The 19,113-nt window shown below is 43.8% G+C and overlaps 1 protein-coding gene across 3 annotated transcripts in view; it reads right to left on the bottom strand.

Annotated features, from left to right (window-relative positions):
- Nucleotides 1-19,113, bottom strand: part of pibf1 (progesterone immunomodulatory binding factor 1) — a 105,266-nt gene that overhangs the window by 57,326 nt on the left and 28,827 nt on the right. The gene's annotated exons all lie outside the window — the stretch shown is intronic.

Below are 19,113 nucleotides of genomic sequence, written 5' to 3'. Positions count from 1 at the left end.
TTTTTCTATTACAAATCTCAAATTGTGGAGTACAGAGGCAAATAAATAAATGATGGGTCTTTGTCCCAAACATTACGGAGGGCACTGTACCTTGTTGAGTTACAATATTTCTAACAACATTGAGTGTTGAATATAATACAAAGGACAATGTTGTTTTCTCTTATTTGGAGAAATCAAATACAGCATGGGTGACCACTTTGCAGCACACAACCTTTCTGCCTGCAATCGAGTTTAGTTTAATACATTTCCTGTACTGACGTACACTGAAAAGTATTTTTTGTGTGCTATCCAGTCAACAAAAAGACTATACATGACTACAATTAAGCCGTCCACAGTGTACAGATACAGAATGAAGGGAATATATTTAGCGCAATATAAAGACCAGAAAAAGATTCAAGTTCCGAGGTAAAGAAAAAGATCTGATTAAAGATCGTCCGAGTGTCTTCACTGAGGTAAGTGGTAAGTCAGGACCGCTCTTTAGTTGGTGATAGGATGATTCCGTTGCCTGATAAAAGTTGGGAAGAAACTGTCCCTGAATCTGGAGATTTGCGTTTTCACACTTCTGTACCTTTTGCCTGATGGGAGATGGTGAGTGACCACGGGTGAGACTCGTCCTTGATTATACCAATGGTCTTGCCAAGGCAGTGTAATGTGTGGTGGAGTCAATGCACGATATGTTGGTCTGCGTGATGGTCTGGATTATGCCCACAACTCTCTGCAATTTCTTGCGGTCTTGGATGGAGCTGTTCCAAAACCATGCTGTGATGCATCTCGATAAAATGCTTTCTATGCCGCATCCGTAGAAGTTAATGAGAGCTGTTGGGGACATGCTGAATTTTCTCAGACTAAGGAAGTAGAGGAGTTGGTGTTCTTCCTTAGCTATTACTTCGATATGGCTAGTGCAGGACAAGTTCCCAGTGATATCTTATCTTTATATTACTAAAAGTCTGTTCTGGCATTTAGTTGAAAGGCACTAGTTACTGCAAATTGTAGCTTGGGTGCTTTGGCATTAAGTTGAAAGGCACTGCAAATGGTGGCATGGTTGAAAGGCACTACTTACTGCAAATGGTGGCTTGGATGCAATGGCTTGAAGTTGAAAGGCGCTACTTACTGCAAATGGTGGCATGAAGTTGAAATGCACTCCTTACTGCAAATGGTGGCGTGGGTGCATTGGCTTGAAGTTGAAAGGCACTACTGTAAATTCACTTACTTCCTGTTTGCACTGTATATTGATTTTAGAAACAACGCTGCCACTCACGGCTGTGATTTTTGGTCATATTACTCAGAGTCCCCCTCCACTACGCAGGACAGGAGGATTTTTCCCATCGATTAAAAATAAAAGACTTATTAGTGTTTCAAAAATGTTGAGATTCTCTCTCCTGAAGGCCACTCCCCTTCCCTTCGGCCACTCCCGAATAACACTGAACACATGTCTACTAAACTGTGAGTGGTTTAATGTGGTTTGAAAATATAGTTTGGAAATGCTAAAACTGTGTTGCCTTGGGTTTGGAAATGCTAAAGCTGTGTTGCCTTTGGCTTGGAAATGCTAAAGCTGTGTTGCCTAATTAAAGTTGCCTTGCCTAATTAAAATTGCATTGCCTTCTATATGATTAAAAGTCTAATCTTGACCACTTCCTGTTTGCGCTTTATATTGATTTTAGAAAAAACGTTACCACGTACGGCTGTGATTTTTGGCCATCTTATTCAATCCCCCTACGCTCATCAGGTGCCGAGGATTCTTTAGTATTATTAGTGTTTAAAAATGTTGAGATTCTCTCTCCTGTCAATCACACTATGAAGGCCACACCCCTTCTGGTGGGAGGGGTAGGGAATATAAAACCAAGAAGTGTGGGCGTGGCTCAGTCTCTGCAAGATGGAGGGAGAGGTCACAACTCGCTGTCTTCACTGGCCCTGCACCCTACTTGAAATTATATGAAACTGCACTTGAATTTGGTGGCCTTGCACCCTGCTTGAAATGGAATTTCAAGGAATAGCCATGAGTCAACTGCCAGCCCACCAGCCATGTGCGAGCTGCCAGCACAACAGGCTTGGGTGATTGAGCCGTCAGCCCAAGTATCCATTCGGCCCACAATGCTCATACTAGCCCTCTGGAAACCAGTCCCATAACACCCATACTAGTGGTCCAGAAAGCCCCCCCCCCCCCCCCACCCCACCCCACTGGCCACCAATATTGGAATTGGTGGAGAGGCGGAATATTGCGTTGGGGGAACCAGCCCTCCCATATGATGCTGGGGCCCAACGTGTCCCACTTGGTCTAGTTTACTCCTAAAAACTTGAAACTTTTGATCTAGTCTCCAGTCACTTAATGTCTACATCCCACTTCCACTCGAATCTCTCATTCCTTGGCCTTAGTCCAATACATTAGTCCAAGATGCCCAATGTAAGATCGAGGAATAGTTTGGGTACCTGGCAACCTTCAGGACATAATACTGAATTGAATAACCTGTTTTCTTTCCTCGCTCTCCCAAGATCTATCTGTACCTTTCTCTTTCAAATAATTTTTCTTTTCTTTACGGTCATCAACTGCCATCTTATAAAGAAGCTTTTACCGTCACAACTTTCTATCATTATCACAAACATTCCTACTTTGCAACTTAACATAAGCTTATTTTCCCACTTCTCTAATCGTGGCTGAGAATCAATAATACAAAAAAAAGATTCAATTTCTCTCTCCACTGATGCTGCCTGACCTACTGAGTGCTTTTACGGAAGTGGCGGCACAGCGGCTCACCTGCAGTCCCGTTTGTTTTTGCTTTTTTGTGTTGTTTTTTTTCGTTTTGGTTAGTCTAGTTTTTGGTTTTTAGTTTGTGTTTTTGGGGGGGGGGGGGGTTGAAACAGGGCTTGCTCTCTCTCCCTGCGGGGGGAATGCGACTTTTTTGTCGTATTCCCCTTCTCTGCCTCCGTCTGCGCTGAGGCCTAATGGCGGAGCTGGCGACCTCGAGGCTCAGGAGGCAGAGCCCGCCAGGACTCGCCCTGAGCTCGCTGCCGTGAGGACGGTCCGGCTCGGGGCTGGAACAGTGCTTCCGTGAGGGGCTGTGACGACCCCGTGAGGGCGGCCAGCACGAGGGAGGAACGGTGCTCCCGTCGGAGTGGCCGAGCTCGGGGAGGTACGGCGCTCCCAGCCCGAGGGAGGAGCGGCGCCCATGTCGGGGCGGCCCAGCCCGAGGGAGGAGCGGCGCCCATGTCGGGGCGGCCCAGCCCGAGGGAGGAGCGGCGCCCATGTCGGGGCGGCCTGGCGCGAGGCTGAGACGGTAACTTACGTGAGGGCGATCCGGCTCGGGGCTGGAACGGTGGTCCGGTGGCTGGGACGGCGTTCTGGCGGCGGTGACCTGAGTCTGGGGTTCGGCCGCGAGCCAGCGGATGTGTCAGTAGGACTGGTGGACGGCAGCTTCGACCACCCCGGGCCGCGGTGATTGAGCCGCGGGACTGTTTTAACATCGCCCGGTGGGGTATCGCCTCAGCGCAGAGGGAGAAGAGGAGGGAAGAGACTGCAGACCTAAGACGTTTGCCTCCATCACAGTGAGGAGGTGCTAGGTGGACTCACTGTGGTGGATGTTAATATGTGTTTATTGTTGTTTTTTTTTTATTGTATTGTATGTATGTATGACTGCAGGCACGAAATTTCGTTCAGACTTCGGTCTGAATGACAATAAAGGAAACCTGTAAACCTGTTTTAGCAAATTTTATTTTTTTGCTTGGAATTCCAGCAACTTCAGCATTTTGATCAAAATATGTTTTTAAGCATTGGTCTGGCATTCTTCGTGGTTTCAACTCCATATACCACCTCAAGCTCCAAGCAAATAGTCTCTTGATCAGTCCATGAATCTAGAATAAAAGTTCCTGGCCTACCAGCCTCAATTTTCTCTGTCAATCACACACAGCACTGTGATGTGGTTTTCTGCAAAGGCTAAACTCTTGCATGTTAATTATACAAGTTCTAACAGCTGTGCAAAATTGAGGCAGTCACACATATCACTTCCCTTATCATAAATCTTTTCGCTATTACACCAGGACCATAATTAAAATAAATTCTAATGATGCAGCAAAAAAAGTGCAAGCGAACCATGTTACGTTATTTAAAGCTCCTAAAGCAGAGATACAGAATTTTTAAGCTTTTATCTTTTGTGTTTTTTTCACACCAGATCAATCCTAAATGTTGTCGATATTCTTTCTGGAGTGGCAGTAATGGTGTCTGGCTGAACTATAAATTACAGTGCATCATTGATTCAAAACACCACATATAATAATCAATGCAAGACTGTACACAGGGATTTTCTTTCTAATACCCTCAGTTGGTATTAGTTTGCACAGGTCGATATTACCCTAAAATGTGCCACTCTATCCCTATTTGCAACAAACATGTTCAACCTTGTTTCCCATCGATGCCAAACTAATTATTATTCTTTCTTAAAGGCCTAGAACATTATGTATTATGTCAAGGGTTCAAATAGCTTTTTTAAAGGTCCAAATCAAAAGAAAAACTGTTAATCTGTAAAAAACTTAGTAACACCAGAAATTTCACACTTTCATGATGGCATGATTAAGGTCAGCTACAATATCTGATTTTAAAAGGTTACAAAGATTAACGTGAGAAATCATTTCAGAAAGATGTTTAACTAAAGATACAATATAGAGTGTTTAAATAATGAGGGCTTTGATTCCCTTTTCCACTAGTGATAAGCTGCGGCCACAGTACAGACCTGTAGACAGACAATAGTAATACCATGCCATTTTAAATTCATGCTCTTTACTCCAATTGGAAATTACAAACTCATTTCCTTATAATAGACGCCTACAGTTTAAGGTACTGTAATTTTTTTTTGTCTCTTATGTAGACGGTCGTTTAATGCTTTCTTGATTTGACCACATTAAATTCACATACCACATTGGTTACTTCCGTAAAAATGTAACTAAGTTTATCGGACGCCCTGTCTACCAATAGTAAATAATTTGTTACTCATGACACATTCCGAATACTCCATCCCTAATAAATGAACCTAGCACATTTCCCTCAATTGACTTTGGACAGACTATAACTGTAAAGTTAATCTCTGTCTCCTCACTCTGAATAATCGACTGACAGTGCAGTTTTCCAATCAATTCCAGGATTAAAAGTGCTTCAGAATATTGCATTGACAATTTCCTCAGGCACTTATTTTAATATATCAGGGTGTAGAAATCACCAGAAATTAGTATTGAACTATTAGTAAAGCATGTACATCATTATGTTTTACTCGGACAGTGTGTACTTTGTACCTTTTATTTGAATTATTTTTAATTTTTCTTATCTTTATTTTATAATCCACATCCCCAATTGAGAAGACGCAAGTAGATGATCATTAGCCTGTCATTTCCTAAATTCTATTTATGGTATCACTTGCATGCCATTAAGGATCACATGTTATCCTTAGCTAAGATTCTTCTTATTCCATATCAAGACCAAAATAAAATGCCTACACAAGATTTGTGCATGTGCAGTGATGAGTTAATTCACATACACACATCACTCCCAATTTAAGCCCTCTGCCAGCAAAATAAAATGATTTATATTCAGACATCTCTTAATTAAACCGATCTTGGTGTAAAAATGGCCTTTGGTCAAATTAATATGGTAGCCAGATAAGAATATCAAAGTCATTTAAAAATATCCAAGGAATTCCCATGCACATAATAGAAATGGCTTAGAAGAAACAGTGCCAAGCTGAATGAATGTGAAAAAAACTCTTAAATCCGCATAATCTGTTGATTTTGTATTCAGAGGCCTGCATGCTTGTGAGATTGGCTATTACTGAGATTTTAGAAAGTATTTTGCCTTTCTCTTGAGTCCTCTCCAGTGGTGCCTTGCTTCCCAAATGGGTTGCATTTAATGTCTTCTGCTGGCATTGTGCAGCTGGGGCATGGGTTAGGAACACAAGGGGTAGAGGTGGCTAGAATGTTAGGTTTACATATAAGTTGACACTGACACACCAAAACTTACGTAGAAGTTATTATATGCATGTAGACATTGGCCACTGAATATCATGCAGTCTCAGAGTCAAGGCCGATAGCCTTATTGGTATTCGTGTTTTGTTATTTACAGGAACTGCTTTCACCTATCCCGCGTGAATAACAAGGACTCAGTTTGGGTGGAGAAGTCAGCCATATAAAATAAAACTCGAAGAAAATTGAGACAATTATTCACAGATGCCTAAATTAATGATTAATGCAATGACAGGATCAGGCAGCTGGGAATACGTCTCTCATATTGCTGGTGGCTGAGCTGAAGAAAGAGCTCTATATATATTCAAACCATGTACACTGTGTGTTTCTCTTCCCATGTGATTTCTACTGATAGATAAAAGCCAACAGAATATGAGAGTATTTTATTGTCCCACCCCCCCCCGAACTGTATATTGAAAATGTAGTTTAAACTCTATACTGGCATGTTAATGGTGTACTTTACTTTTAAACCCCTTTCTCACGGGGCGACTTGACGCAAGAGTTAACCAGAGTTGAACATCGTGGGAACCTCTTGCGATAACCGTACGGCATTTGTGGACCACCGTGGCGCTAACGGCAGGTACTCGTGTAACTTGGTGACTCGGGAGAAAATTCAAAAAAGCTTGAATTTCTCCCAGAGTGACTTGTACACTTGTGGTTGAACATTGCAACATTATATGCACGTAGTGGCCAGTGCGATATCCGTACTGACTCTTGCGTGCACCGTGGGAACTCCTGCGAACGGTGAACCCGGAAGCTGGACAGAGGGGACAGAAGGTGAGTAAAAATTGTCTTCTGTGGGATTGAATTTAAAAAATAAAGATTTGCATCCGCATATGGACATCAACTTATTCATGAGTTATGTTAATGAGATTCAAGAAAATAACTATAATCTTTAAAAGGGACTTTACTGAAAGGTCCCGCATTTTTATGGTCCATGAGAAATTTTTCACATGTACTTCTTTGAGAGATACAGCTCGGAGTCCTCGCCGACTAGCGATCGATGCCTTTCCGAAGCAGGATCCGGAACGCTACCAATCAATGTTCTCCAGAGACCCGTGTAAAGGAGTGAACTGCACATGCTGGTTTAAAATGAAGACAGACACAAAAAGCTGGAGTAACTCAGCGAGTCAAGCAGCATCTCTGGAGAAAAATAGGTGATGTTTCGGGACGAGACACATCTTTGGACTCAATTCCGATTAGGATGTCTGAAGAAGGGTTCCGATTCGAATCGCCACCTGTTCTTTTTCTCCAGAGATGCTGACTTACTCCAGCTTTTTATGTTTTTCTTCCCAGATCTGACTTACCTGCTGAGTTACACCAACATTTTGTGTCCTTTTGTGCGTATTAACCAGCATCTGCAGTTCCTTTAGACATTACCCAACTTCAGATTTTAGAGATATAGCGCGGAAACAGGCCCTTCGGTCCACCGAGTCCGCACCGACCACCTATTCTTATACACTCCAGGGACAATTTTACAATGTTATCAAAGCAGATTAACTTACAAACCTGTAATCTCTGGAGTGTGAGAGGAAACCGGTGCACCCATGGTCAGGATCGAACCCCGGTCTCTGGGGCTGTGAGGCAGCAACTCTACCACTGTGTCGCATGTAGTCAGATTTAATAAATTGCTGGTGTTGCTTCCAAAGACAGAGGCACTTATAATATGAGATCAGAATTGCATCTTTCCGCTAATAAAGTCAATTATTAGTCAATTAATAATAGAATCAATTATTGTTGGTGACATTTCACCTACGAATATCAGACTATTTTCGCAGAGGTAAAGGCCAATTAGGCATAGCAAAAGGTATGAACACTTTTAAACATTTTTTTCCGACTATTTGTCAAATGCAAATACAGGGAGAATGATCAAAGTGCTCACATGGCTCACTCTGTTAGAAGCGTCCGAGTTTAAATGTTCCGTGTATTCTTTTTTAAAGTATAAATTTTTGTGTGGCCAGGGGTGCGATTGAGAACAGCTGGGAAAGGGCGGAGGGGGCATCACGGATAACGGCGTTTCCCTGGCCATATTATGGCCCATTCCCCAACTGTAACATTAATCAAGCTCTGTCTAACTCCGCCTTTACACCATCCCCGTGACATGGGTTAGTCATCGCTGGGCGGGCTGTGGGCCGAATGGCCTGCCAACGGGAGTCAGAGACTTGACACTGAGATCCATTGTGCAGGAAGGAACTGCGGATGCTGGTTTTTACCGAAGATAGACACAAACCCCACCTGTTCATTTTCTCCAGAGATGTTGCCTGACCCATTGAGTTACTCCAACATTTTGTGTTTTTGTTCACTATGAACATTGAATTATTTTATTTTAGGTAACTTGCACTCTCTCTCCCCCCCCCCCCCCCTCCCCCATGCAGTAAATGTCGGTTAACCAGTCCAAGGTTTGCAGCGATGGTTCCCTCTTGGGATCACACTATCCCTAGCCAACAATTGGCCTATCAGGGAACCAAATATAGACATAAAGTGCTGGAGTGACTCAGAGGGTCAGGCAGCATCTCTGGAGGAAAGGGTTAGGTGATATTTCGGGTCGGGACCCCTCTTCAAAATACCCTGCTGAGGTCATCTGTTGTTGGCCCTGATTTGTCCCGGTCTTTTCTTGCTTCCAGTTCCCCCCTACAATCATCCCGAAGAAGGGTCCCGACCAAAAATGGAATTTATTCCTTTTCTCCAGAGATGCTGCTTGGCCCGCTGAGTTACTCCAGCATTTTGTGTCTAACTTGCTGATTCAGACAGTTTTTGATTATCAAGGATTCTGCGCTGACTCTTTACTGAAACACACGTTGGAAATTTAAACTTGGGCACATCTACCGTCTTACTACCATGGGAACTCTTTAACTCAGCAGGCAGGCAGCAGTTGATTGTTGCTCCAGTTTCCCAGGGGGTTGGGACGGGACTGGAGTTGGGAGGGAAAGGTGGGGGAGTCGAGGGAGAGGAGGGGACAGATTTTCATTTCCAGTCTTCATTTACTGGCGGCGGGTGTCTGTCACTGAAACAGGCAGGTTAGATCTCACATCCACCTTGTGTGTGCCTCTCTCTCTCTCCCTCCCTCCCTCTCACACAGGCTGAGAGACTCTGCCTCTGTGAGTGTACGTCTCTTTCTCCCCCTCCCACACACAGTAAGACCGAGGTACTGTGCTCAGTCCATCTGTGTCTCCCACATACACAGTAAAACTCTGCTTTGTGTGTGTATATACATCTCCCCTCATTTCTCCCTCTCTCCACCCCACCCCTCCCTTTTTTGTCCCCCTCCCCCACCTCTCTCTTTTCTCCCCCCCCCCACACCTCTCTCTTTCTCCCCCTCCCCCCTCCCCCCCCTCCCCCACCTCTCTCTTTCTCCCCCCACACACAATAAGACCGATGTATTCTGCTTAGTCTCTCTTCGCTCCCACACACACAGATAGACCAAGGTCATGTGCGCTCTTTCTCTTCGGCCAGTCACCCCGAAGTACATCACACTGCCTCTGTGCCTCTCTCTCTGTCTCTCTCCCCCTCTCTCCTAAGTAATGTGGCATCTTCCTGTAGTAAAGTCACGGCATTAGTACAGGCCAAATGAGCCAATTCAACCAAGGGAGGATATTTATAGTGTGTGAAAAAAAAGTGACATCATTTGTGCCACGTGATGATTTAATTACACTTGACAGTTCACAATTTTCATTCAAGATTTAACGGGAAAGCTCGGGAGACGGACAAGTCACTCGCACAAATAACAGAAATGCCGAGCACCGTGGGAACTCTTTGTCTACCCCCCCCCGTTATATCATGTGATATCGTGCTAGACCACGACCACTTCATTCTGGTTACATCTTGCGTCAAGTCGCCCCGTGAGAAAGGCCTATTAATATGCTATTTCCCTTCCAATGCTAGACTGCACAATGATACGATAATAATAACCCTGACTATCAACAACCAACAGATATGGAGCATAATTGCAACATAAAATCCACGAGTTTGAAACAAACCACTTCAGTATCAAGACGCATCAAGGAATGAATTGAACAAAGTCTGCCTTATTAACAAATGTTGGAGTTGATGGAAAGGATTTCAATAATGGTAAATCAATGACGTTTTTTCTTTCCATTTTTCATTTGGGCAGCTATGGTTTTCCTTTTACACAGTTGATCACAGTGTATATCTGCCTCTATCGCCACTCCTGGCACCTCGTCCAACATTCACCAGTATCTCCGTGTAAACAAAACCTTGCACCACACATCTCCTTTAAACTTTGCCCCTCTCATCTTAAAGTTATTCCCACCAGTATTTGACATTTCCATAATGGGGAAAAAAGTTCTTATAGTTTTATTTATGTCACTCATTACTTTATATCCTTCTATCAGGTCTTCCCTGACCCTCCAGAATCAATGTAAGTGTAAAACAATGATGTGTTTCCAAACACAAATTAGATATATGCGAGTGATAAATCAAGGAATACTATTTACATAATGCAGGCAGATTTGTTTGGTTATAATGCGATTTTGACTGGGAACTAGAGAATCACTTAAACGTTACTTTGGAAATTGACAAGCAGAAGAAAAAGTTGTCTTGGATCAGCATTGGGGAAATAAATATTTCCCTGCAGTAATCAGACACCATTGTCTCTTAAGAACAGAGCTGTTACTGTAACCACACGTGGCAATTGAAATTGACACATGACTGCTTCTATTTACACTTGTGCAATAATACCGTTAAACAAACTAACATACATTCTTTCATATTTTTAACTGCAACAAAAATAAGTTTATTGCTGTTGAAAAGACCTTTAATTTTGAAATTCCTACAGGCAAAATAACTGAGTATTGCAAATCTGAAAGTCTCCAACACCGTGCCCTCGTTACATGATTTGACATCTCTTTATAATGCGATTTTCTATAACACAAGGTTTCTTAGGAATGAAACTCGTGTTATAGCAGAGCTACCTGCAAATTGTATCAAGAATACAGTAGAATCTGTTGAGTAGGAAACGTTTGACTGAAAGCATATAATTAACAGGGGGGCTGTGGAATGATAATCCTTTCCATGGCCTATGTATCCAAAGAACAAATAACTGACATCACAGTCTGACAATTTTGCCCTATGTGACAAGATAACAACAAAGAAATACGATGCCGATGGCCACAGCAGGAAGGCCCAGTTGGGAACTGTGTGATCAGCTGCACAGATGTTCAATGGGAATGATGAGAGGGTGGCATGAACATCAATACTGGAGGAGGAGTTGTCCTGATCAGTCAAACTCAACACAGTATCTGATCAAAGGGTCCGACCCGAATCTTCACCTATCTTTTTCCTCCAGAGATGCTGCCAGACCTGCTAAGTTACTCCAGCACCCTGTCTCTCTCTATAGTACCTTTGGTTCAGACCGACAATCTGTCTACACAAGGACTACACATAGTAACTACAGGCTATATGGGATCTGGGAGTAGAACAAAGTGATTTGTATTAGTACCGACAAAATTGTAAAAGGTGTATCTCACAACAGAAAAATGTTATCGGCCTTGCTGTAAATTGTGAAGTCAAACCCATCGACGAGACAAAAATGTTGAAAAGATTCTGTTCCTATACCATGCCAGGAAAACATTGGCTATTTTAACAACTAGCAATGGAGCATGTTTAGTAAAGTCTCCTGATTATATTCTTCCATGCAGACTGCAAAGATAGCCCGGAGCTTCGTTGCTTGTCATTTTAATGCTCCATCCCACTCCGATCACTGTGCGCAAACTCCTAAACTGTTTCAGTCAAGCCAATGTTAGCTTGATGAGCAAGCACCTGCGTCTCTAGAAACACAATATCTACTACAAGGTAATCATCTGTAATATTTGTAACTTAAACCTAGTTTTCTCTCCCCAGATAGCGTTTGATCATCTGGGCATATCCATCATTTTCCATTTTAGTTTCAGATTTCAGCATCACTCAGACTTGCATTACAGGTTTAATATGTTCCTTTGGGTAAGAAGGAACTGCAGATGGTGGTTAAGACCGAAGATAGACACAAAAAGCTGGAGTAACTCAGCGGGAAAGTTACAACTTTGTAACTCAGCATCTCTAGAGAGAAGGAATGGGTGATATTTCGGGTTGAGACCCTTGGGTCTCCTTCTCTCAGCATCCTTACTCAGTTACTCCATACTGAGCTGCTCCAACTTTTTGTTAATATGTGCCTTTGTTGTGTCTTTCTCTCTATCTCCCCCATCAATCTCTGGATCTGTAAACAATGGAATTAATTGGTCCTGGCCTCATCATTCAACGATATTCTCACTGTCATTTTCCTCAACCCCCCCCCCCCCCATCCTCAATTCTCTCCATAATTTACAATGGACCTGTTTTCTCACTTTCATTGTTCTGAAGAAGGACTTCCACCAACAGCATCAGTTATTATTTTCTATTTTCAGATACTGCCTGACCTGCTGAGTGTTTGTAACTTTCTATTTTTACTCTTGATCTATTTTGTTCATCTTCACATGATGGATCCATTAACTCACTGCAGCATCTGAACAGCACAATGATTCTGTTTCCTGCTATCCAAGTCAAGTCAAGTCAAGTCAACTTCAAATGGGACCCATACCAATTTGCATACAGAGCCAACAGGTCAGTTGAGGACACCGTCAACTTAGCAACTCATCACATTCTGAACCACCTGGAGTCCGCAAACACATATGCCCGCATCCTGTTCATGGATTTCAGCTCTGCATTCAATACAATAAACCCGGCCAAACTGTTCAATAAATTACTGGACATGAACATTGACCCATGCATCTGTCACTGGATTCACAGCTTTCTCTGGAACAGGCAACAGAGGGTGAGGATCAACAATAACACATCCTCCCCTCTGTTCCTCAGTACAGGCACACCCCAAGGCTGTGTTCTCTCACCCTGGCTATTCTCCCTTTACACAAACCAGCTCACATCCCACCACAGCTCCGTCAACCTGTACAAGTACGCGGACGACTCAACCATCATAGGATTCATCACCAACAACCAAGAAACTGAATACCGTGCACAGGTCAACCAAGCAGTGACCTGGTGCACAGACCATGATCTCTTACTCAATTCATCAAAAACAAAAGAACTCATCATCGACCCAAGACGCCAGCCATCCCCCAAAACTCCTGTGCTCATTAAAGATGAATCCATCTCCATCACTGACACATTCAAACTCCTTGGAACCCACATCAGCAACAACTTCAAATGGAGGACAAACGCAGACCACATCTATGGAAAAGCCCAGCAAAGACTTTTCCATCTCAGACAGCTCAGGAAGTTCAGAGTAAGGTCTCATCTCATGCTCCGCTTCTATACAGCCATCATCGAAAGCATCCTCACTTCATCCATCACAGTCTGGTTCGGCAGTCTCGACTCACTCTCCCGGAAGAAATTACAGCGCATCATCAACAGAGCATCAAACATTATTGGCTTACCCCTACCATCCCTTGAATCACTTTATCACAAACGGACACTACACAGAGCCCGCAAGATCATCTCTGATCCTACTCACCCTGCACACTATGCCTTTCAGCTACTGCCCTCTGGGAGGCGTTACAGGACAATTGCCTCCAAAACAAACCGCTTCAAAAACAGTTTCATTCCCACTGCAATTAACATTTTAAACTCTGTACGGTGAGGAATAAGAATAAGCATGGCCCTTATGTATTATGTAATGTGTCTGTCTGTATGTATATCTATGTTATATGTTTAATGTTGATGAAAGGTTGGAACCTGTACCGAGCTGTACTGATAACAAATTCCACCAGCCTGGCTGTGTGGTCATTTAAAATACAATACAAATTTGTCACATACACATACAAGATGTACAGTGAAATGAAAGTGGCAATGCCTGTGGGATTGTGCAAAACAACAGAACAAAAAAACAGTATTTACATTTAAAAAAAGACAAAACAGTAATTACTCCCTGGTGAGATCAGAGTTTACAGTCCTGTTTACAATACTGCACATCTCGTATGTGTATGTGACAAATAAACTTGACTTGACTTGATGGTCTGTGGGAAGAAACTTCATCTCATCCTCTCTGTTTTGCAGCGTGACAACGGAGGCACTTGCCTGACCGGTCAGTTGCTGGGGTGGTAGGGGTCCTTCATTATCTTGCTGGATCTGCACCTCCTGGTGTATAGGTCCTGGGGGGGGGGGGGGGGGGGGGGGGGGGAAGTGTAGTTCCCATGGTGTGATGGGCCGAATGCACTACTCTCTGCAGGGCCTTCCTGTCCTGGGCAGAGCTGTTGCCAAACCAGATCAAGATGTTTCCGGACAGGAGGCTTTCTACAGCACCAGAGTAGAAGGATTGAAGGATCCTCAGAGAGACTGAATTTCCTCAGCTGCCTGAGGTGGTAAAGGCGCTGCCTTGCCTTTCTCACCAGTGCGGCAGCGTGTGTTATCCATGTCAGGTCCTCTGTGATGTGGACTCCCAGGTATTTAAAGCTGCTCATCCTATCCACAGTAGTCCCATTTATCCCCAGTGTCATGTACGTCCTCTGTTCTTGTGCCCTTCTAAAGTCCACAATCAGCTCCTTAGTTTTAGTGACATTCAAGAGGAGGCTGCTGTTCTGACACCAGAGTGCCTGGCCAGCTACCTCCTCCCGGCAGGCCTTCTAATCGTTATCAGAGATCGTGCCCACCACCACAGCGTCATCAGCAAACTTGATGATGGAGTTGGAGCTGAACCTGGCCACACAGTCATGTGTGTACAGGGAGTACAGTAGGAGGCTGAGGACACAACCCTGAGGAGATCCCGTGTTCAGGGTGAGGGGGTTGGAGGTATGCCTCCCATCTTGACCACCTGGGGCCTGGTGGTGAGAAAGTCCAGGGCCCAGGCACACAGGGGAGTGTTCAGTCCTAGTTCCAACAAGTCTGGTGGGGACTATGGTGTTGAAAGCTGAACTGAAATCAATGAATAGCATTCTCACATAGCCCCCTTTCTGGCTGTCAAGGTGAGAGAGAGTGGTGTGCAAAACCTGGGAGACCACATCATCCATGGATCTGTGTTGGACGGTATGCGACCTGCAGCGGGTCCATGTAGGCTGTGGGCAGAGGAGCTTTTTTGTGCAAGTTCGTGACCCAACTTACGGAACTACATTAAATTTTCACATATTGTGTCAAAATATATAAATCATCCTTGAAACTCGCCCAGGACAAAACTTGCACATTTTTAATAAATTAGAGAAAAACCTGTAAGTTTTTGGGTAGCTTTAATCCAATCAAAGCACGTTTAACATTGATTAGGACGTCAATTGGCCAATGACATGCTTTGTTTCAGGCTAGCTGGGCAGGAAGCACACATCATGGCTGAGTACTTCTACTGATGCCAATTTTACTGGAGACTCTGATGAAGGTTCTTTGTTGTTCTGTGGAATACATGCCGTGGAAACTCACAGCACTGGAACTGAAAGGTAAGATCTAAAGTCTGAATTCATGAAAATTAATCTGTATGGAATTTAATTAATTTAATTGCACCCTTTTATAATGTGAAAAATGAGATTTGGAGGCTGTACATTCACTCATTCATTCAATCATTCATTCATTCATCATTCATTCATTCATGAAGTTGAGGGCCTAAACTATGTGTATCCATAACAAAGTAAAATAAAAATGTTCACTAATGCCAGCTTGTTGTAGTCTAATAAGTCTCTAACATTTAATCTCGGAGCTGCCTGCGATAACTTACCGAGGAAAAGTGCGCCTATGCACTTAACATAGTGAAGCCGCGGTCTCAATTAAGAAGCGGCCGATTCGCGAACACGGAGCCGTGGAGTGTGTTTGGATCATCTCCGGGGGGGGGGGGGGGGGGGGGGGGGGGGGGGGGGGGGGGGGGGGGGGGGGGGGGGGGGGAGCGAGGCTGTACATAGTGCTGTCTGTAGCGGCCGTTTCCAGGCCCCGACCACAGGAGAACAACGGAGTAATATTGACTGCACTGCTTCCATCGCAGTGAGAAATGGTCAGAAATGGTTGATGTTCATGTAGAAATGAATTGGTGTGTGTGAAATTGAACTTCAACTAATTTATCTATGGTAGTAACTTAGTGTTAGTCTCATTAACATTAAGAAGAGGTTGACATTTTATGAATTGAAGTCCATGCTGTCTTAATGACTATGTGATGTTTTTTTTTCTGTAGCCTCTGCCCCTCCACTTGAACTTGAACTAACTTATCTATGGTAGCAAATTACATTGCAAGTCTCATTGACATTAAGAAAAGGTTGACATTTTATGAATTGAAGTCCATGCAGACCTAAGTACTATGAGATTTTTTTTTTTCTGCAGCTTCTGCCCCTCCGCTCTTCAGAGCCTGTCAACACAAAAGTGTTTTGTGTGGACATGCACTGTAGGCACTGTGCCATAATGAACACTAATTTGATCATTTGCAGACTTGCCATCCCATCTACCTGGACATGCATACATGTACAATTTCCCCATTGATATTGCCTTACATAATATAAAACATGAAAAGATGTAAAATACTCCCTGACATGATCTATATTGCTAAAAGTCTGTTCTTGACCGGTTTTGGCTTTCTGTGCTGCGATTTCCGAGAGTACGCCGCCACCTACGGCCGTCATTTTTGGCCACCTCGCTCAGAGCCCCCCTCCGCCGCATGTGTGCCGAGGATTTTTCCCGTCGATGAAAATTGAGAGATATTAATGTTTTTACAAAATTCCCCATTCTCTCTGCTGCCCCTGCTGGAGGGAGGGGGAGGGACTATAAAACCAGGAAGTGGTGTGCCTCAATCTCTGCAAGTGATGTGCCTCAATCAGAGCTCTGAATGACACTGACAAATGTCTACAGCACTGCGAGTACCCTTAATTTGGTTTGAAAATGAAAATATGGTTAGAGGTAAAAAAGCACTGCCTGCAAATGGTTGTTTGGGTTTGGGTTGAAGTAAAAAGGCACTCTCTCTCCCCCCCCCCCCCCCCCCCCCCCCCCCCCCCTCTCCCCCTCCTCCCCCCTCCTCCCCTCTCCTCCTCTCCCCCCCCCCTCTCTCCTCTCTCCCCCCCCCCTCTCCACTTGATCTAGTATCTTCTATTATTAGGAGGCAGCAGTGTATCTTGGGTTATCATGCAGAGTGCTATCGTCACTTCTGCAACATAACAATAAATCGAGCTATAGCAAGGTCTAGAAGGAAGAAAGGTAATAATCGGACACAAACAACAATTCTTTTTATTTACGGTCATATGATGTTTTAGATTTAATAGGAAAACATTTTCCTATTAAAGCGACTGGAAGATGCCTTGCAGGTCTGTCCTCCAGCTTGGCTCTGCCCCAGTCCCACTATGGCCATGACCGCCACTCAGCACACTGGCAGTCAGTGGGGTTCAGTAAAGGGAGGAACCTACACAAACTGCACTCACCCATTAATTAGGCTGTTTCAGGAGCCAGACCTCTGCAGCACTCATTCAAAAAACACACTCACAATTATTTTAATTACTAGACTAAGTTCATGTTCACATGGGAGGGCTGGTCCACCGACGCAATATTCCACCTCTCCACCAATTCCAATATTGGTGGTCAGTGGGAGGGGCTGGTATGGGTTCTTGGAATGGCAGCTCAGTCCCTCAAGCCTGATCTGCTGGCAGCTCACTCACGACTGGTGGGCTGGCAGTTGACTCATGGCTATTCCTTGAAATTCCATTTCAAGCAGGGTGCAAGGCCACCAAATTCAAGTGCAGTTTCTTACCACTTTGAGCAGGGTGCAAGGCCACCAAATTCGTGCAGTTTCCAACCACTTCAAGCAGGGTGCAAGGCCACCAAATTCAAGTGCAGTTTCATACCACTTCAAGCTGGATCCAAGGCCACCAAATTCAAGTGCAGTTTCATTCCATTTCAAGCAGGGTGCAAGGCCACCAAATTCAATTGCAGCTTCATACCATTTCATGCAGGGTGAAACTACCATAAAACACCAAACTCACAGTTCAGTAGACATTCAGTGTGTTCAGTTGATTCACAGCTCAGACAGAGTCGTGACCTCTCCCTCCCCCCATCATGCAGAGACTGAGCCACACCCACACTTCCGGGTTTTGTAACATCTCCCGGAAAAGGTGTGGCCTTCATGGCGTGATTGACAGGAGAGAGATTCTCAACATTTTTTAAACACTAATAACACTTTTATTTTTCATTGATGGGAAGAATTCTCTGCACCTGCTCAGCGGAGGGGGACTGAGTAAGATGGCCAAAAATCACAGCCGTAAGTGGTAGCGTTTTATCTAAAATCAATATACAGTGCAAACAGGAAGTAAGTGCATTTGCAGTAGTGCCTTTCAACTTAAAGCTAAAGCTCCCATGCCACCATTTGCAGTAAGTAGTGCCTTTCAACTTCAAGCCAAAGCACCCAAGCCACCATTTGCAGTAAGTAGTGCCTTTTAACTTCAAGCCAAAGCACCCAAACAACCATTTGCAGGCAGTGCCTTTTTACTTCAAACAAACCGCATTTTCATTTTCAAACCACATTAAGGGGACTCCCAGTTGAGTAGACATTTGTTCAGTGTTATTCAGAGCTCAGAAAGACGTGACCCTTTGGCTTCATCCATCTTGCAGAGACTGAGTGAGGCACATCACTTGCTGGTTTTATAGTCCCTCCCCCTCCCCCCAGCAGGGGCAGCAGAGAGAATGGTGAGTTTTTTTAAAATAATAATATCTCTCTGATTTGTCATCGATGGAAAAAAATCCTCTGGTCCCGGAAGGTGGAGGGGGGCTCTGAGCGAGGTGGCCAAAAATGACGGTCGAAGGTGGCGGCGTTCTCTTGGAAATCGCAGCACAGTGGGCCAAAAGCGGTCAAAATCAGACTTTTAGTAATATAGATATTATTTTTATATAATATAATGATACTTAATTATATGATTCCAGTCATATTTACGCTATATAAAATAATATATAGTTTAAATGGACTGCAACACATGTAATATAGGTATTGGCCACTAATTTGCGTTTACTTTCCCGATCTCATTTTCTAATTTGTTTAATTATATAATGTGCAACATTTGGCACTGACGAGTTATGACCCTTCTCAATTATATTTCATCTAAATCTGTGGAAAATTTAATGTAGTTCCGTGACGTGGGTCACAAAAATGGATTTCTAGACACATATTTGATGCTCGGCCCACAG

This window comes from Leucoraja erinacea, chromosome 6, assembly GCF_028641065.1.
Source record: "Leucoraja erinacea ecotype New England chromosome 6, Leri_hhj_1, whole genome shotgun sequence".
Lineage (NCBI taxonomy): Eukaryota > Metazoa > Chordata > Chondrichthyes > Rajiformes > Rajidae > Leucoraja > Leucoraja erinaceus.
The sequence above is the reverse complement of the archived record's forward strand: the minus strand, read 5'-3'. Positions and strand labels throughout refer to the sequence as shown.